This window comes from Gossypium hirsutum, chromosome A06, assembly GCF_007990345.1.
Source record: "Gossypium hirsutum isolate 1008001.06 chromosome A06, Gossypium_hirsutum_v2.1, whole genome shotgun sequence".
Classification (NCBI taxonomy): domain Eukaryota; kingdom Viridiplantae; phylum Streptophyta; class Magnoliopsida; order Malvales; family Malvaceae; genus Gossypium; species Gossypium hirsutum.
In genome coordinates, this window is record NC_053429.1 from 61,638,844 (window position 1) to 61,658,650 (window position 19,807).

Consider the following 19,807-nt stretch of genomic DNA (forward strand, 5'->3'; position numbering starts at 1 on the left):
ATGGAACATTTAAACATACATTTCATATAATATCATAAACACATTATAAAATAATCATTCATATACATATCATCCATAAATCGAGCCCTCGAGGCCCTAAAAATACCTTAGAAACGATTTGGGACAAAATAAAAAACATTTAGAAAGTTTAAGAAAAATTCACAGAATTCTAGAAATAGGGGTCACACGGCTGAGTAACCTTCGAACTAGGGACATACAGCTGTGTCCCAGCCCATGCCCTTACCCGTGTAACTCTCTGAGTAGGGTCACACGGTTGTGTCACATACCTGTGTGCCAGGCCATGTACTAGGCCGTGTAACTGACTGACTTGGATACAAAGGAACCTATGATATGATCTTGTCTCGGTGATGTGATTCAAGTCGCAGATGTACCCGATCGTCTAACTAAGAAGTATCGTTCCAAATTTGAAGGAAGGTTTGTAATTTAGTAAGTATGGAGTTAATTATCAAAATGGGTTCAAAAATGGCTAAGTTTAAGTTGTTACAGGATCGACTATCAAAGAAAATAAAATGGGATAGTGATAGTTGGATAGGATGGAATTAAAGCTTAAGTGTCAAGAACGAACCAACACTATGAAAGAGTGCTGACCCGAGACTTATACGACCTTAAGGTGGATTGGTGACGGAAGAAAGGGGACCTTGACCCGTTACCTAAAAAGGCAGGAACCAAAGGTATAGGTTTGGGTTGAATGCCACACTTGAAATAGAGTGATAAGTTCAGAAAAGACAAAGGTTGACGCCACTGTCCAGCAGATAAGCCATGCTCAGTCTTTGGACAAATTTTGTGAGAAGTAAATCTCACCAAAATAACAGAATTTCATTCAAAGTATTTACAGTTCTAAACCTAGGCTAGCCGAATGGTCAATAAAGCAACTAAATGGACAATTGTGTTCAGCTTTAATGAGCTGAAAATTCCAGAAAACTTCAAGAAAATTCTAGGAAGCTTCTCCACTCATTTGGAACGTCATTAGACAGCTTCTAGATAAAGTACGTTCGGCTGAAATGAATTTGGAACAATTGGGAGCTGAATGGCTTTGTCTAGGTTCGGCCATAAGCTTAAATGAGCTAGAATTAAGTTGCCTTGATCAGCTGGATGGTTTGTGAAGTTAATGAGCTGCTAGGAGGTTACAAAAGGCATTGGGAGTGTGAAACCGAACTTGAAACATCACTTGTGTTTGAACATTCAAAACCGAATAGGCCTTCATGTGTGAAAGGATAAATAGCTAGTGTGAAAACATTCAAGCTATTTTGGGAAGCTAATAGACCAGCTTGGGAACACAAGGGGGCAGCTGCTCTTTGGCTGAATGGGGGCTTGGGAGAAGCCAATCATCAGCACACCAAGTCATTGAAACCGTCCATGCACCTGCTGATACAAATCAAATGAACACATTAAATGGGCTTAAGGCAAAATTAATTCAGCTACACTAGGACAAATTAATTACATGTTTAAAACTTGGACACATTAATTAACATGTAACTAAATAGGACACATTAATAACTTGTATAAAATAAGACACATTAATTCGGTTGGAATTAGAAACATATTAAAAACATGTAATGATCTAAACATAATTATGAGCTAACATTAATTTTAACTAACAAAATAATAATAATAATTAGTTTATTTTAACAAATAAACGCAAGAGTTGAAAGAAATAGAAATGAGCTCAATTAAGCTGAATTGAGCTGAATGAAATTCTTAGAGCTGGATGTGATCTGAGGTCGACTTGTAAGAGGTTGCAAGGAGTCCTTGTTGAGTTGGTCCAAGCTCTTTTAATTTGTCTAGCCAATGCCTCGCCCCACGCTTGGTTGGCTAAGGCTAAAATGGCCTCTTTGAATTGTTTGGCTGGAGCTCGTGTAATTGGTCCTTGGGGCAGTACTAATGGATCCTTGCTCGAGCTAGGTGCACTCCGGAGCGTGATCGTATCAACTTATAGGAGACACATGGCCGTGTCGCCAAGCCATGTGTCCCACATGGCTAAGTCACTGCCCGTGTCTCAGGCTATGTGGACATAAATTTTCCCAAAATGAAGCCATTTCCAACACCAACTTATAGCCTAAGGATGAAATGCAGTACTGAAGTTGAGTTTAGTGCCCATAGCCTCGCGAAGTTTACTCCAAAACCTCGATGTAAATTGCGGATCACGATCAGAAATAATAGATGTTGGAACTATGTACAATATCACAATTTTTGTCACATACAAATCTGCTAACCTCTCAAGTGAGTAGTCTGTTCTTACTAGAATAAATTTATCTGACTTAGTCAATCTGTCAACAATCACCCAGTTGAGTCTTCCTTTTTCAGAGTTATAGGCAAACCAACTACGAAATCCATCGTGATGTACTCCTACTTCCATTCAGGAATCATAATAGGTTGTAGTAAACCCGATGGTACCTAATGTTCTACTTTTACCTGCTGACAAATTAAACATTTAGCTACGAACTCAGAAATTTCATGTTTCATACCCAGCCACTAGTACATTTGTTTCAAGTCACAATACATCTTTGTACTACTAGGATGAGTGGAATACGTACTGCTGTGTGCATTAGACATAATATCTCTTTTTAAACCTAAATCATCCGGGACACAAATCCTATCACAATAACACAACGTGCCATCATCATTAAAACTGTATTCAGTAATCAAATTATCTTGAACCAAGCTTTGTTTCATTATCAACTTCGTTTCATCATTTTGCAATTCCTAAATTCATTGCAGAAATAAGGGTTTAGTCTTCAATTCTACCAATATAGAACCATCGACATTCAAAACCAAATAAGCGTTGCTCAAAGTGCAAACAATGATGACTTTCTGCTGAGTGCATTCACAACCACATTATCCTTCCCCGAATGGTAATCAATAATGAAATCATAATCTTTCAGTAGTTCTAACCAACGTCGTTGCCTCAAATTCAATTCCTTCTAGGTCATTAAGTATTTCAAGCTTTTGTGATCAGTAAACACATGACATTTCTCACCGTATAAATAATGCCTCTATATCTTCTAAGTGAATACGATCGCGGAAAGTTCAAGATCATGAGTAGGATAATTTCTTTCGTGCGGCTTTAACTATCGAGAAGCATAAGCTACTAATTTCCCTATCTGCATTAACACACAACCTAAACCATTGAGAGATCACCACTATGAACAACATATGCCATTCTAGATTCAGGTTGAGTTAGTACTGGAGCTTTTATTAACATGCTTTCCAGTTGATCAAAAGTTTGTTGACATTTATCAGACCAAGTGAATTCGACGTTTTTCTGTAATAACCTAGTCCTAGGTGAAGCAATAATCAAGAAAATTTTAACGAATCACTGATAATATTCTGGTAATCCCAAGAAATTTAGAACTTCAAAAATGTTCTTTAAAATTTTCCATTCAACAATCGAATATAATTTATTCGAATTAACCCTGATTCCATTCGCAGAAATAATATGTCCTAGAAAATCTATATCTCGTAGCAAAAATTCACATTTACTAAATTTTGCATATAGTCATTTTTCGCGCAAGGTTTGCATCATAACTCTTAAATGTTCTACATGATCTGACTCGTTGAGTGAATAAATTAGAATGTCATTAATGAATAGCACAACAAACAAATCTAAATATGGCTGAAACACCCGATTCATCAAATCCATGAATGCTATAGGGGCATTAGTCAATCCAAAAAGCATCATTAAAAATTCATAGTGACCATATCTAGTTTTGAATGTAGTTTTTGGTACATCTTGCTCTTAACTTATAGTTGATAACATTGTAGCTCCTTTTAACTGATTGAAAAAATCATCAATATGAGGTAACAGATATTTATTCTTAATAGTGGCTCTATTCAATTGTCGATAATCTATACATAGTCTCATTGACCTATCTTTCTTTTTCACGAAAAAAAACTGGAGAACCCCAAGGTGACAGGCTCAGTCAAATAAATCTGTGATCTAGGAACTCTTGTACCTACATTTTGAACTTTTTCAATTCTGTAGGAGCCATATTATACGGTGTTATTGAAATTGGAGCTATTCTAGGCAGAAGTTTGTGATCATAAACTCTACTTCTCGATTTGGTGGTAACTGGGCAGTTCCTCAGGAAAAACATCAGCATATTTCTTAACTACTGGCACTTGTTCGATTTTTGATTCAGTTATTTTCAAATTAAGAACGTAAGTTACATAAGCTTCACAACCCTTTCTGATCAATTTTTGAGCTGACAATGCTAAGATTACATTTGTAATACAATCAACCTCATCTACCTTAACACAAAAAAAATCACCATTTGGACGCTTCAAACTAACTTGCTTCATTCGACAACTCACTATTGTATCATGCTCAAACAACTAGTCCATTCCCAGAATGATACCAAAATCATCAAAATTTAACAACATCAAACTAGCGGGAATATCATAACCCCTAATTTTTTGTGGATATGATCTACAATTATGATTAACTAAAACACACTAACCCAAGGGATTCGTAAATTTGACAATATATTCATAGAACTCAGAAGGTAACTTCCTTTTGTCTACTAATGCAGCGCATATATACAAGTGAGTTGATCCAAGATCAATCAATGCATATACATTAATATCAAAGAGAGAAAAATTACCACAATAACATTTGGGTAGTAGCTCCCTCATGAGCTCTGATTACATAGGCTCTAGTTGGTGTTCTCGCTTCAGACAGTTCATTCATATTGATATTCTTCCCTCAACCAGGAGTAGTGTTCGACATTTCCAGGTCATCTACCTCTTTGAGAATTATCTATAGGTTTGTTTGATTGGTTGCCAAAATCATTTTGCTTCTTTGGACAATCACAAAGAAAATGGTCAGTAGAACCATAACGGAAACAAGCTCCCAACTTTGATCGACACTCACCAAAATGCCTTTTATTACATTCATCACAAACAGGAATGGTTCTCTCAACATTTCTTACATTTCCAACACTAACCATTAGAGAGTTAACTGACTGGAAATTACTTTGCCTCAGTTTCTCTCTACCAATGAACTCTAAAGGGGTAGCTGGTTAACTTGTGTCATTTCTAAATTTCTTTGATGGAGACGTTTGAGCAAACTTGAACAACGTCCTTTTGTTAAAGTCTTGAAATTTTGATTCTGATTATCGTTTTCTTTTACAAATTTCTTCAACTTTCTGAGCCCATTCTGAAAGTTTTATAAATTCCCATAACTTTAATATTGCTACAGGCATACGGATATCATCATTCAACCCATCTTTAAATCTAATACATGTTGGCTATTCTCCTCTTCAAATTCGGTGGAAAGAAAACAATTCTAAAAGATGATACTTGTTTTACTTTATTTTTCTATTACATAATTATTAAATTACTTTATTAACCTTATTAACTTTAAAATCACTTAAATTGTGTCCATAATTGTCCACTAGTTTTATGAATAGTATAATTACCATTTAAGTCCATTCACCTTAAAGTTTCATAGCAATTTAACTCCTTTAACTAAAAGAACTCTACTTTTGCACTTTTTACGATTTAGTCCTTTTCACTTAATTAATCATGCAAACATTAAAATTTCTTAACAAAATTTTAATACGACCTTACTAATATTCTAGACATTAAAATAAAAATAAAATAAGAATTTACTCGTCAGGTTTGTGGTCTCAAAACCACTATTCTGATTCCACTGAAAAATGAGTTGTTTCAGGTTTTCACCGAAATGAAGAAATGGAATCATTTGGAAATGAATGCAATTTTATCAAAATGGAAATGAAAATGAAAATGAGAAGTGATTCATTTGAAAATGAACATGAATTTCTCAAAAAGGACCGGAAGAATAAGTTTATGTTTTTGAGCTATTTTAAAGCCCAAAAATGAAAACAAAACATTTAGTCATAGTGAACAAGTTGAACGTTTAAATATTAAACATATTTTCTCGAAATTTACTAGGGTAAAAGCAACATAATTTATTGGGGTTAAAATCGAGATAAAAAAATTATTCGATATATATTTATTGAAGTTTATTTTGGGAAATAAAAAAATAAATATTGGGTTGGATCAAATTATAAAGTATTAGGTTAAAAGCTCAATAAGTACTTGTAATTTGACCCGATATTGAAGAGGCCCAAAAGACCCTTACATTAATAGGGTGGATGGCTAACCCAAGTGAATATTAAATTGGGTTGCCACCACCTATACTCCTAATTAGACAATGAGTTCATTTTTCTAGTCGAAATAAATTTCTACAATTCAACAAGAGTTCTACCTTCTATTTCTATAAATAAATAACACCGATAGATATAGAAAAAGAACTTTAAGATATTATTACTCTGCCAAAAAAGGGAGAGAATTTTTTTCTCAACTATTAAATATATTTTTCTGGAATAATAATTTTACCAGTTTCTATTTGAGAAGAGAAATTTTGTTTTCAACCCAAAGAAAAGAAAACTATTTCTAGTTTTTGTGTTTGATTTGATTTGTTTTAGCCCACACTCGAAGCAATTCGTGTTACGAGAATTGTAGAGAAGATCATTTGGTTGAAATTCGAGAATGATAAGGATTCGTCTATCTCAAAACATAGGAATGATTTTTGTAACAGCTCGATTTAGATCTTAACCGGAACAGTGGTTTCGGGACCATGAATCTAAGTCAAAAAATATTTAAAAATTATTTTCTATGTTTATTTTGTGTGAATTTATATCTGTGAAATTTTCGTGATTTAATTTCGTCGTTTAGGTGTCTGATTAAATAAAAAGACTTAATCGCGTAAAATAAAAAATTTAGTGGTTAAATGTGAAAGTGCCTAATTGTTGTTGTCTTTATTAGTGAAGGTACTTATAATGCAAATAAACCTTTGAAATTTTGCATGGACACATTTGGTCAAGTGTAGGTGAATTATAAATAGTTTATATTAAGGTTAAAATAGTAACTTATGAAATAAAATGTTATAATATAAGATATATCATAAAATAATAAGACAAAACATAATTTGTTCAAATTTCCTCATTGTCGAATATCAAAATAACCAAAGAAACGAAAAGAAACCTAGGTTCGGCGATATTCAAGCTTAATAAGGTATGTATCTAGCTCGATTTTTGATAATTTCTACGTTTTTGAGATCGTTGCTTAGTAACCTTCAAGACCCATGCTTTAATTTTTTAATAGCTTGTGATTTTTTTTATTTGATGATGAAAAATGGAAGATATGTTTTAGATTAACATATTTTGTATTGGAGTTTTTGATGATTTTGAGTAATTATGACTTAATTGCAAAAAATAATAATTTGGGGGATTAAAATGTGAAATTGATAAAATATAGGGACTTGTATAACCATGGGCACTATTCAGCCCAGCATGGGTGTTGTGAAATTTTGTGTATTTTGTGTTTTGTGCAATAGGGACTAAATTGTAAAAATTGTAAATGTTAGGGGTAAAATTGTAATTTGCCTATTATGTGTTTTTGGACTAAATTGAAAGAAAATATGTTTGAATGAGCTTTATTTGAATATGTTTAGATCAAGAACAAAAGAAAACGGATTTGGATCAGGGAAAAACCAAAGTTGTTGACTAGCAGCCCTGTCCCGTTTTACGACGTCCAAGGTAAGTTTATAAGCAAATAGACGTGTTTACCGTTAGTTTAATGTACCGCCCCAAATTTTTGGGAATTCTAGAAAATAAAAGTTTGTAAAATTAAAAATTCTGTGTTATGCTTGTTAAGTGTAGGTTTAATTGTGATAGTGGGCCTCTAGAATGCCCAAGCTTAGAATAACCCGATAGTTTTAATTAATTTTAATTCCATAAGAGAAAGGGGTTCTGGTAAATTGGGCTTCGAGGAATTAATTGTGTAAAATAGATCACAAGGAAGCAAGTGGTGAAGTGGCATGTGACGCCACAGGGAAGGCTATAAGTGGCGTGTGGAAGCTAGGGAGGACCCAGGTTCAAGTCACATTGATAGCAAAACAAGGGATTAATTTTTATGAAAGAAAAGGTAGGTAATGGAAATGAAGTGAAAGACTGTTAACAAGAGTTTGAGTTGCTCAGGAGATGGAGCAAGGAGGGGATAAGGGAGAGAAATTAGGAGCTGATTAGGGAGAGATGTGTTGGCTGAATGTTGGACTCTTAAAGAGCAAGAGGTGGCCGGCCAAGGGATTCTTTAAGGGGGCAAAATTCGGCTAGGCTAAGGAGCTAGTATAAATCCGGCACTTAGGGTAGTTGGTGCCGTTTCCTGACTTTTCTCCTCATCTTTTCTTTTCTCCTCTCCTCATCAACCTTTTTCTTCATCTCTTTTCATCCATTGCCGAACCTTCCTACCATCTTGTTCATCTCCATTTTTCCCTTCAACCGTTTCAAAACCTTCATAGCCTGTGGCCATAAAAAGCTGAAATCCCGAAAGCTTGATTCTTTTTGTGCTGATTTCTTATAACCAAAACCACATCTCTTCTCTTTATCATTTGTGGCCGATTCACCAGCCCTCTAAAACCTCAAGTTTTGACGACAAGACCATAGCAAAACCCTCTCGTTTTACCTTTCTAAACACAAGTTGCAAAAAGCCGAAAACCCCACATTAAAAGGGACTTGGCCGAATACTGGAGTCACTGAAAGCTCGACTTTTGTTATCATTTGAGGGCTTAGATCTACATTGGGATCGAGTGGGAAACTCATTGGAATCATTCACTAAGGAATCGGTGGTAAGTCTTCTCCAAAACTTAGTATTCTTACATATTTTAGGAAAAGCCGAAATCCCTAAAGTTAGGGAGGTTGTCGATTTGGACTTGTAACCCTGAGGGGTCGTAATAACTATTTTGTTTTGGTAATAGCGTGATTTAGAGGCGGTTGATCAAGGGCTTGGACAGGTGGAACGATCGGATCTTTGGAGTTAACCATCTTTCGGCAGTAAGGTAAGAGCAATAAGGGTGTTAGGCATGTTTGGCCGAATGTGGTAGGGGACTATATACTCAATCTCATTTCAATATTTGGAGTAATATTAAGTGGTTCAATTGTAGGTAGTTCGTGTGTAGATCTCATCGAGGAAATCCCAAAACAGGTGTATAACTGACACCCTCTCATAGGCTAGATCGGCAAAAGCCGAAAAGCCGAAATGCCGAAAAGCCTGTATTTTGGGCACTTGCGAGTGTGCGAATGCTCGTAAGACGTATGGGTAATTATTACTGGTTATTGAAAGTGATAAAACTGCAGTACACGCGATTTCGTGCGTTTTGATATATTTTGGACTTAATGGGCCAAAACTGGGTTAATGGGCCAACGGGCCCAATTCGGTAAGAACACTCGGTAAGTGTTTCTAGCTAAACATAATGGCTACGATATGCATGAAAACCTTAGAAATAGTTAGATGTACTAGAGTACCCCTATGTATGCAAAATTACCATTATACCCCTATGTATGCAAAATTACCATTATACCCCTATGTATGCAAAATGACCTCTATACCCCTAGGGTTAATTTTGTCTGAAAAGCATGATGAATTAAATCTGTATGATGTATGCCATGAATGTATATCTGTTGCATGGGGACATGGGTTATATTATGGAGGAAGCGTCCTGGTGGCTATGCCACAAATTATATGTTCTAGTGGCCCTGCCACGTATATCTGTTCTGGTGGCACTGCCACAAAATATCTGTATCTGGTGACTCTGTCACATTTTCTGTATCTGGCAGCCATGCTGCATATTTCTGTGGCGTGTAGCGGTTGGGTGGGTCGAGTACTCTCCCCACATGGCGAAAGGATGGCTTGGGGGTGTGTGTGGTTGGATATGGTTGGGTTTCTGCATAAGCATGATATATCTGTTTTGGTCTGTTCTGGGCCTATGGGCTTTATTCTGATATCTGTTCTGGGCTAAGGCCAACTTATTCTGTCTCTGTGGTTTGAACTGATTTAGGCTATGGTTGGGTTGAATTACACACTGAGTTTCCCAAAACTCACCCCTTATTTTCATCCTCGCAGGTAATCCTCATCCATAGTGGGCTTGGAGCTGTGAGGGATTCGGACTGGCCACATGTTTCTACGAACCTGGTTTCTTTCTGGTGAACTCGACGTCCTTTTAATTTCATTTATGGTTTTGGGTTTTAAGTGTAATAAGGCCGCTTAATTATTTTTATGGTTTTGTTTTACTTTTATTATTTTTTTTATTATGATGAAAAAAAAAACTATGATAACTACGGAAAATGGGTTAGCTTTAGGACGCGTTTCCAAAAACATTAAGTGATTTCAAAATAACTCGATTACAAGTGAGACTTCCGCTAAGCAAACGTTTTCAAACTTAATCACGTTATTAAGATAAACTTAACCAAATGTTTTCTCACAATTATATGAGATGTTAGAGTCTGGCAATAGCGGTGTGCATGTCTAGGATTGGATCCGAAGGGAGCTTGGTACTTAAGCAATCCGACAGACTCACCTCCTCTTTTTCTAGTTTCCTACCTAGTGTACAGCTCCCATTCACTTTAACCTATATTAAAAGTATCTTTTACATCACCAATAAGGTTTTCCAAACTAAGTAATACGGAATGTTTTGTACGCATCAATGTGGCGCACTGGATTCGGTCATAACGTCTAGGCTGGGTTTGGGGTGTTACATTTAGTGGTATCAGAGCCAGGTTGCAACAACTCGGTTGTGGAATGGGTTTACAAAAACGAAGATTTTCCAAAAAAAATTAGTTTTTAAAAAAATCTGGACTTCTGAAGGTGGCATTCCGAATCTCCGGCCCAAGCCTGTAAGTATTCTGAATTTTTCTGAATTATCTGTTTGTACTGAAACTTTACTAGAATACTCTAGATAGGATGCTACTGAAATCCTAGAAAAGCTTGCTAAAAGACTGAGACTGTAGCTAGACATCGATTCTGTGAAAACCAATTCTGAATTACTGTCTGAATCATAAAACATCTGTAATACACATTGGAATGATATTAATGCATAAAATTCATAATCAGATAATACGATATGAGTACGCGAGCAGCTCGAGGTAGAGGCCGTGGACGGGGCCGAGGAAGAGCTCGAGCCGGATCTTCGTCTTCAGGACATATGCCAGCGGCAGAAGCATCGGTACCTTCGGCAACGGAAGTGGAATCACATGATCGTGGTACCAGGGATGACGCCCTGTCGCAGGCAATGCTTCGAGTTCTAGAAAGGGTTGCCGAGGCAAGTTCGGGTAACGAAATTCGAGGATCGATTTCTGAACGACTCCGGGCTAACAGAGTGGAGATCTTTAGGGGTGTATCTGGTGTAGCCCCGAATGTGGCAGAATATTGGTTGGAGGCCACGGAACGAATTATGGATGACTTGGACTGTTCTGTAGAGCAGAAGCTGAAGGGGGCCGTATCGTTGCTGCGAGATGAAGCTTATTAGTGGTAGCTCACCGTGAGGGATGGAACCCCAGCTAATAGGGTTACTTGGGAGCTGTTTAAGACAGCCTTTAAGGGAAATTACGTCGGGGCAAGTTATGTGGACGCCCGTAGGAAAGAATTCTTGAATCTGGTCCAAGGAGGCAAAACTGTTGCTGAGTACGAGGCTGAATTTCTGAGGCTGAGTAGGTATGCTGTGGAATAGTTGCTACGGAGTATGAGCGTAGCGTTCGATTTGAGGATGGACTCAGAGATGACCTTAAGGTGCTGATTGCTCCGCAGAGGGAGTGTGACTTCGCGATTCTGGTGGAAAAACCTAAGATCGCTGAGGAGGTAAAGCGTACTGAGAGGCAGAACCGTGAGAAAGATCGGAACCGTTTCCGGAGGGATTCTGGACCTTCGGGTGGAGCAAACAAGAATGTAAAAAGGGCGAGAGTGGAGGAGCCAGTTCGAGTCATTCCGATGAATGTGGTTAGACCGCCAATCTGTGGGGACTGTGGTAAGGTACACCTGGGTGAGTGTATGAAACGTTCTGGTGCTTGTTTCCGATGCGGATCTATGGAGCACAGAGTTAAGGACTGTCCACAAAGAGCTGATCAGGCTCAGGTTGCTGTACAGAGGGTTGTTCAACCCATGAGAGGTGGACCACAACTACCGAGAGGACGTGGACAAGGTAGGGACGGAAATGGGAATAGAAATGGTCGAGGTCGAGGGGCGCCTGGCAGGGGAGTCGGAAATGCTGAGGCTCGACAGCCAGCGTTGGTGTATGCAGCTCATCGTCGAAAGGAGGGCGACGCACCTGATGTCATAACTGGTACGTTTTTAGTTTCTAATATGCCGTATACTGCCTTGGTGGATATTGGATCTACTCATTCTTATGTTGCGTGTGCCATATCTGGGTCTTTGGGAGTGCATTCTGAGAAGATAGTGAGTGGGGTATCTGTGCTAAGTCCCTTGGGTCACTCGGTTAAGGTAGACAAGTTGTATAAGGATGTACCCTTAGAAACTCAAGGTAGGATCTTTCCTGGCGATCTAATGGAGTTGCCGTTTGGAGAGTTTGATCTCATTCTGGGAATGGACTGGCTTGTTAAGCATAAGACGAGTCTGGACTGTGCTGCTAAGCGAATGGTGCTAAGGACCACGGAAGGGGATGAGGTTATGGTTATAGGTGAACGAAGGGACTATTTGTCTAATGTGATATCGGCATTGAGGGCTGAAAAGTGGATTCGGAAAGGTTGTGAGGCCTATTTGGCATTTGTAAGTCAAACAGATGTAGAGGGGCTGACAGTGGATAAGGTTAGAACTGTAAAAGAGTTCCAAGATGTCTTTCCGGAGGAGCTTCCGGGATTGCCTCCCAACCGAGAAGTCAAATTTGGAATCGACCTGTTGCCTGGGACAGCACCAGTGTCCATTGCACCATATAGGATGACACCGAAAGAGTTAGTGGAGTTAAAGGCGCAAATTCAAGAATTGTTGGATAGGGGCTTTATTAGGCCAAGTGTGTCTCCATGAGGAGCACCGGTGCTATTCGTGAAGAAGTAGGATGGGACGATGCGCATTTGCATTGATTATTGCCAGTTGAATAAACTGACGATTAAGAATAAGTACCCTCTGCCAAGGATTGACGATCTGTTCGACCAGCTTAAAGGAGCTTCTATATTTTCCAAGATCGATCTTTGATCTGGATATCTTCAGTTAAGGGTCAAGGAGGCAGATATTCATAAGATAGCATTCAGGACTCGTTATGGTCATTATGAGTTTCTGGTTATGCCATTTGGACTAACAAACGCTCCTGCAGCGTTTATGGATCTGATGAATCGTGTGTTCCAACCATTTCTAGATCGGTTCATGGTCATCTTTATTGACGATATTCTGGTATATTCTGAGACCGAAGCAAAACATGATGAGCATCTCTGCACTGTGTTGCAAGTGTTAAGGGAGAAGGAACTTTATGCGAAGTTCAGCAAGTGTGAGTTCTGGTTGAGGGAGGTAACCTTTTAGGGCATGTGGTCTCTGCAGAGGGGATTAGAGTGGATCCTCGAAAGATTGAATCAATTTTGGAATGGAAGCCACCTAGGTCGGTTTCAGAAATTTGAAGTTTCCTAGGGTTGGCAGGATACTACAGAAGGTTTGTGGAAGGTTTTTCTGTGATGGCAGCACCTCTCACAAAACTCATAAGGAAAGGAGTACCGTTTGTATGGACGGAGAAGCAGCAAGAAGCTTTTGAGAGGTTGAAGAAAGTTCTGACTGAAGCACCTGTGTTAATTCAACCAGAGTCTGGGAAAGATTTTACTATGTACAGTGATGCATCACACGTAGGTTTGGGTTGTGTGTTGATGCAAGAGGGTAAGGTGGTTGCTTATGCGTCTCGACAACTTAAGCCTCACGAAGGGAACTATCCCACTCATGATTTGGAGTTAGTAGCAGTGATCTTTGCACTTAAAATCTGGAGACATTACTTGTATGGAGAAAGGTGTATTATATACACAGATCATAAAAGTCTCAAGTATTTGCTGACTCAGAAGAAACTGAACCTTAGGCAAAGGAGATGGATCGAGTTGCTCAAGGATTATGATTGTTCAATCGAATATCACCCAGGCAAGGCTAATGTGGTAGTCGATGCTCTAAGTCGTAGAGCTGTATCTGATCTGAGAGCAATGTTTGCTCGTCTAAGTCTGTATGATGATGGAAGTCTATTGGCTGAATTGCAAGTAAGGCCAACCTGGGTGGATCAGATTAAGGAAAAGCAGTTGAAAGATGAGTCTTTGGTCCCTCGTTTTCAACAAGTTAAGGAAGGGGAAACTTCTGAGTTTGGGTTAAATGATGATGGGGTTCTGTGTTTTCGAGGTAGAATTTGTGTTTCGAAGGACTCTGACTTGAGACAGTCAATTTTGAAGGAAGCTCATGGGGGACTTTGTGTGCCATGCATCCTGGAGGGAATAAGTTGTACCATGACTTGTGAGAACTGTATTGGTGGCCTGGACTTAAGCGAGAGGTAACGGAATTTGTGGGGAAATGTCTGACATGCCAGCAAGTGAAAGCTGAGCATCAGTTACCTTCTGGATTATTGCAGCCAGTAAAAATACCACTTTGGAAGTGGGAGAGGGTAACCATGGACTTTGTAAGTGGCCTACCCTTGACACCATCGAAGAAAGACTCGATATGGGTGATTGTGGATAGGTTGACCAAGTCGGCTCATTTTATACCTGTTCGCACAGGCTTTTCTCTTCAGAAGTTAGCCAAGTTGTATGTGGCAGAGATTGTGTGACTGCATGGAGTTCCGGTTTCGATTACCTCTGATCGGGATCCTAGATTCACATCTCGATTTTGGAAAAAGTTGCATGAGGCGTTGGGAACGCGATTGAACTTTAGTACTGCTTTCCATCCCCAAACTAATGGTCAGTCGGAAAGAGTTATTCAGATTTTGGAAGACATGTTGAGGGGATGTGTTATTGATTTCCGAGGTAGTTGGGAGGATTACTTGCCTTTGGCAGAGTTTACATACAACAATAGTTATCAGTCGAGTATTCGAATGGCACCTTATGAAGCACTGTATGGGCGAAGGTGTCGAACACCTAGTTGTTGGACTGAACTGGGGGAGTGACAAGTTCTTGGACCTAAGTTGGTGGTAGATACTGAGGATAAGGTCAGGTTAATTAGAGATCGGTTAAAGGAAGCATCTGATAGGCAAAAGTCGTATGCAGATCTGAAGCGTAAGGAGATTGAATACTCAGTGGGCGATATGGTCTTCTTGAAAGTTTCACCTTGGAAGAAGATACTAAGGTTTGGTAAGAAGGGCAAGTTGAGTCCGCGATTCATTGGGCCTTATCGGATTTTGAAGCGAGTAGGCCCAGTGGCTTATCAGTTGGAATTGCCTTCAGAGTTAGACAGGATTCACGATGTGTTTCACGTCTCCATGTTAAGGCGCTATCGTTCTGACCCTACTCATGTCGTGCCGGTTGCAGAAATTGAGGTGCGAGCTGATTTGACCTTTGAGGAGGAGCCTGTACAAATATTGGATCGAGACGTTAAGGTTCTGAGGAGGAAATCTGTACCATTAGTGAAAGTGCTTTGGCGTAACCATGGCAGAGAAGAAGCTACTTGGGAGCCAGAGGAGGTAATGCAACAACAATACCCTCATCTGTGAGGATCAGGTAAATTTCGAGGACGGAATTTCTTTAAGGAGGGTAGAGTTGTAACGCCCCAAATTTTTGGGAAATCTGAAAAAAAAGTTTGTAAAATTAAAAATTATGTGTTCTGCTTGTTAAATGTACGTTTAATTGTGATAGTGGGCCTCTAGAATGCCCAAGCTTAGGATAACCCGATAGTTTTAATTAATTTTAATTCCATAAGAGAAAGGGGTTCTGGTAAATTGGGCTTCGAGGAATTAATTGTGTAAAATAGATCACAAGGAAGCAAGTGGTGAAGTGGCATGTGACGCCACAAGGAAGGCTATAAGTGGCGTGTGGAAGCTAGGGAGGACCCAGGTTCAAGTCACATTGATAGCAAAACAAGGGATTAATTTTTATGAACAGAAAAGGTAGGTAATGGAAATGAAGTGAAAGACTGTTAACAAGAGTTTGAGTTGCTCAGGAGATGGAGCAAGGAGGGGATAAGGGAGAGAAATTAGGAGCTGATTAGGGAGAGATGTGTTGGCTGAATGTTGGACTCTTAAAGAGCAAGAGGTGGCCGGCCAAGGGATTCTTTAAGGGGGCAAAATTCGGCTAGGTTAAGGAGCTAGTATAAATTCGGCACTTAGGGTAGTTGGTGCCGTTTCCTGACTTTTCTCCTCATCTTTTCTTTCCTCCTCTCCTCATCAACCTTTCTCTTCATCTCTTTTCATCCATTGCCGAACCTTCCTACCATCTTGTTCATCTTCATTTTTCCCTTCAACCGTTTCAAAACCTTCATAGCCTGTGGCCATAAAAAGCCGAAATCCCGAAAGCTTGATTCTTTTTGTGCCGATTTCTTATAACCAAAACCAAATCTCTTCTCTTCATCATTTGTGGCCGATTCACCAGCCCTCTAAAACCTCAAGTTTTGACGACAAGACCATAGCAAAACCCTCTCGTTTTACCTTTCTAAACACAAGTTGCAAAAAGCCGAAAACCCCACATTAAAAGGGACTTGGCCGAATACTGGAGTCACTGAAAGCTCGACTTTTGTTATCATCTGAGGGCTTAGATCTACATTGGGATCGAGTGGGAAACTCATTTGAATCATTCACTAAGGAATCGGTGGTAAGTCTTCTCCAAAACTTAGTATTCTTACATATTTTAGGAAAAGCCAAAATCCATAAAAGTTAGGGAGGTTGTCGATTTGGACTTGTAAACCTGAGGGGTCGTAATAACTATTATGTTTTGGTAATAGCGTGATTTAGGGGCGGTTGATCAAGGGCTTGGACAGGTGGAACGATCGGATCTTTGGAGTTAACCATCTTTCGGCAGTAAGGTAAGAGCAATAAGGGTGTTAGGCATGTTTGGCCGAATGTGGTAGGGGATTATATACTCAATCTTATTTCGATATTTGGAGTAATATTAAGTGGTTCAATTGTAGGTAGTTCGTGTGTAGATCTCGTCGAGGAAATTCCAAAACAGGTGTGTAACTGACACCCTCTCATAGGCTAGATCGGCAAAAGCCGAAAAGCTGAAATGCTGAAAAGCCGGTATTTTGGGCACTTGCGAGTGTGCGAATGCTCGTAAGATGTATGGGTAATTATTACTGGTAATCGAAAGTGATAAAACTGCAGTACGTGCGATTTCGTGCGTTTTGATATATTTTGGGCTTAATGGGCCAAAACTGGGTTAATGGGCCAACAGGCCCAATTCGGTAAGAACACTCGGTAAGTGTTTCTGGCTAAACGTAATGGCTACGATATGCATGAAAACCTTATAAATAGTTAGATGTACTAGAGTACCCCAATGTATGCAAAATTACCATTATACCCCTATGTATGCAAAATTACCGTTATACCCCTATGTATGCAAAATGACCTCTATACCCCTAGGGTTAATTTTGTCTGAAAAGCATGATGAATTAAATTTGTATGATGTATGCCATGAATGTATATCTGTTGCATGGGGACATGGGTTATATTATGGAGGAAGCGTCCTGGTGGCTATGCCACAAATTATCTGTTCTAGTGGCCCTGCCACCTATATCTGTTCTGGTGGCACTGCCACAAAATATCTGTATCTGGTGACTCTGTCACATTTTCTGTATCTGGCAGCCATGCTGCATATTTCTGTGGCGTGTAGCGGTTGGGTGGGTCGAGTAGTCTCCCCACATGGCGAAAGGATGGCATGGGGGTGTATGTGGTTGGATATGGTTGGGTTTCTGCATAAGCATGATATATCTGTTTTGGTCTGTTCTGGGCCTATGGGCTTTATTCTGATATCTGTTCTGGGCTGAGGCCAACTTATTCTGTCTCTGTGGTTTGAACTGATTTAGGCTATGGTTGGGTTGAATTACAAACTGAGTTTCCCAAAACTCACCCCTTATTTTCATCCTCGCAGGTAATCCTCATCTATAGTGGGCTTGGAGCTGTAAGGGATTCGGACTGGCCACATGTTTCTATGAACCTGGTTTCTTTCTGGTGAACTGAACGTCATTTTAATTTCATTTATGGTTTTGGGTTTTAAGTGTAATAAGGCCGCTTAATTATTTTTATGGTTTTGTTTTACTTTTATTATTTTATTTTATTATGATGAAAAAAAAACTATGATAACTACGGAAAATGGGTTAGCTTTAGGACGCGTTTCCAAAAAACATTAAGTGATTTCAAAATAACTCGATTACAAGTGAGACTTCCGCTAAGCAAACGTTTTCAAACTTAATCACGTTATTAAGATAAACTTAACCAAATGGTTTTCTCACAATTATACGAGATGTTAGAGTCTGGCAATGGCGGTGTGCATGTCTAGGATTGGATCCGAAGGGAGCTTGGTACTTAAGTAGTCCGACAGACTCACCTCCTCTTTTTCTGGTTTCCTACCTGGTGTACAGCTCCCATTCACTTTAACCTATATTAAAAGTATCTTTTACATCACCAATAAGGTTTTCCAAACTAAGTAATATGGAATGTTTTGTACGCATCAATGTGGTGCACTGGATCCGGTCATAACCTCTAGGCCGGGTTTGGGGTGTTACATTTAACGTTATAATTATATGCTGTTATGAAATGTTATAATTGAATTATGCTATGGCCAAATATATTAAATTTGGCTATGACATTTTCGAGTTCAATTCGACCGAGATACGACGTCCGAAAGCCCCGTGTGAACCTTAGGAATAGCTACAATACATATGTCATGACAAATGGTTCCGATATATGTCTGCGATTAAGTCCATGGCATCGATTTGTGATTCTGATATGTGTTTATGAGTAAAACCCTGTCTGGGACAATGGCATCGGTATGTGGTACATGTAAGACCACGTCTGGGACGTTGGCATTGTATGGATTATATGATTATCTGAGTGTCCTATCCAATTCCGAATGGTTCATCGGGAAAAGGTAATTGTGTACGGATTGTGTAATACGAGTTAAATGGCTAGGTATGATTTAGTTTGATTATTAATAAAAATAAGGTAAGTATATTTGGTCTATTGTGCATTATTGAATAAGTGATAATTTTGTGTATGTGCATTTATGTGTATTCGGTCAAATGATTTACCATAGGTACATGGGATTATATTATGAACATGTGAACTAGGTACCTATTGATTATCTGGCCTTGAAGGTTAAATAATGTTTGTTAGTTGAATTCTTGTGTTTATGTGAATAAGTATGTATATGTATTTAAGTGTATAGTGATATTATAACTTAGGAAGTTGATTTCACATTCGGCTATTGTTGTTGTGATAGCATTCGGTTAAGTAAAAATATGCATGATAATGCTACCATTTATTTCTCTTGTAAATTCGAAGTTAAACTTTGTTTAGTTTATAACATTCGACTTAGCTTGAAAGGAATGATTAAATCTTGAAATTGTCTATTTTTTTTAAACTTACTAAGCTATGTTAGCTTACTCGTGTATTTGATTCTTTATTTTATAAATTTTGGAACCAAGCTACAAGCTCGGGAGATCGTCAGCCAAGTTCATCACACTATCTACCGTTTTGGTATCTTATTAGCTAATCTTAAATTATGGCATGTATAGGCTGGAATATGTTTTTGAAATGTTGATTTTAGCTATGTAACTAAGGCCATGCGGAAATTGCTTGTTACTTATGTTTAGTTTCAGTTTTATATGTCTTTGGCTTGATATATGCTATGATGCTTGGTCATGGTTTGGTAGGTGGTAAGTATTTTGCGCAATGATAATGACTTTATGTCTAAGGTGGAAATCGGTTTGGGGTTGAGTTATCGTTCAAACCTTTTGATAATTATATTACATGTTGTGGTCTTTAAAAATACTTGTGGTTCGGTCATATGTTTATAAATGATGATATTTTTGCTAGGGT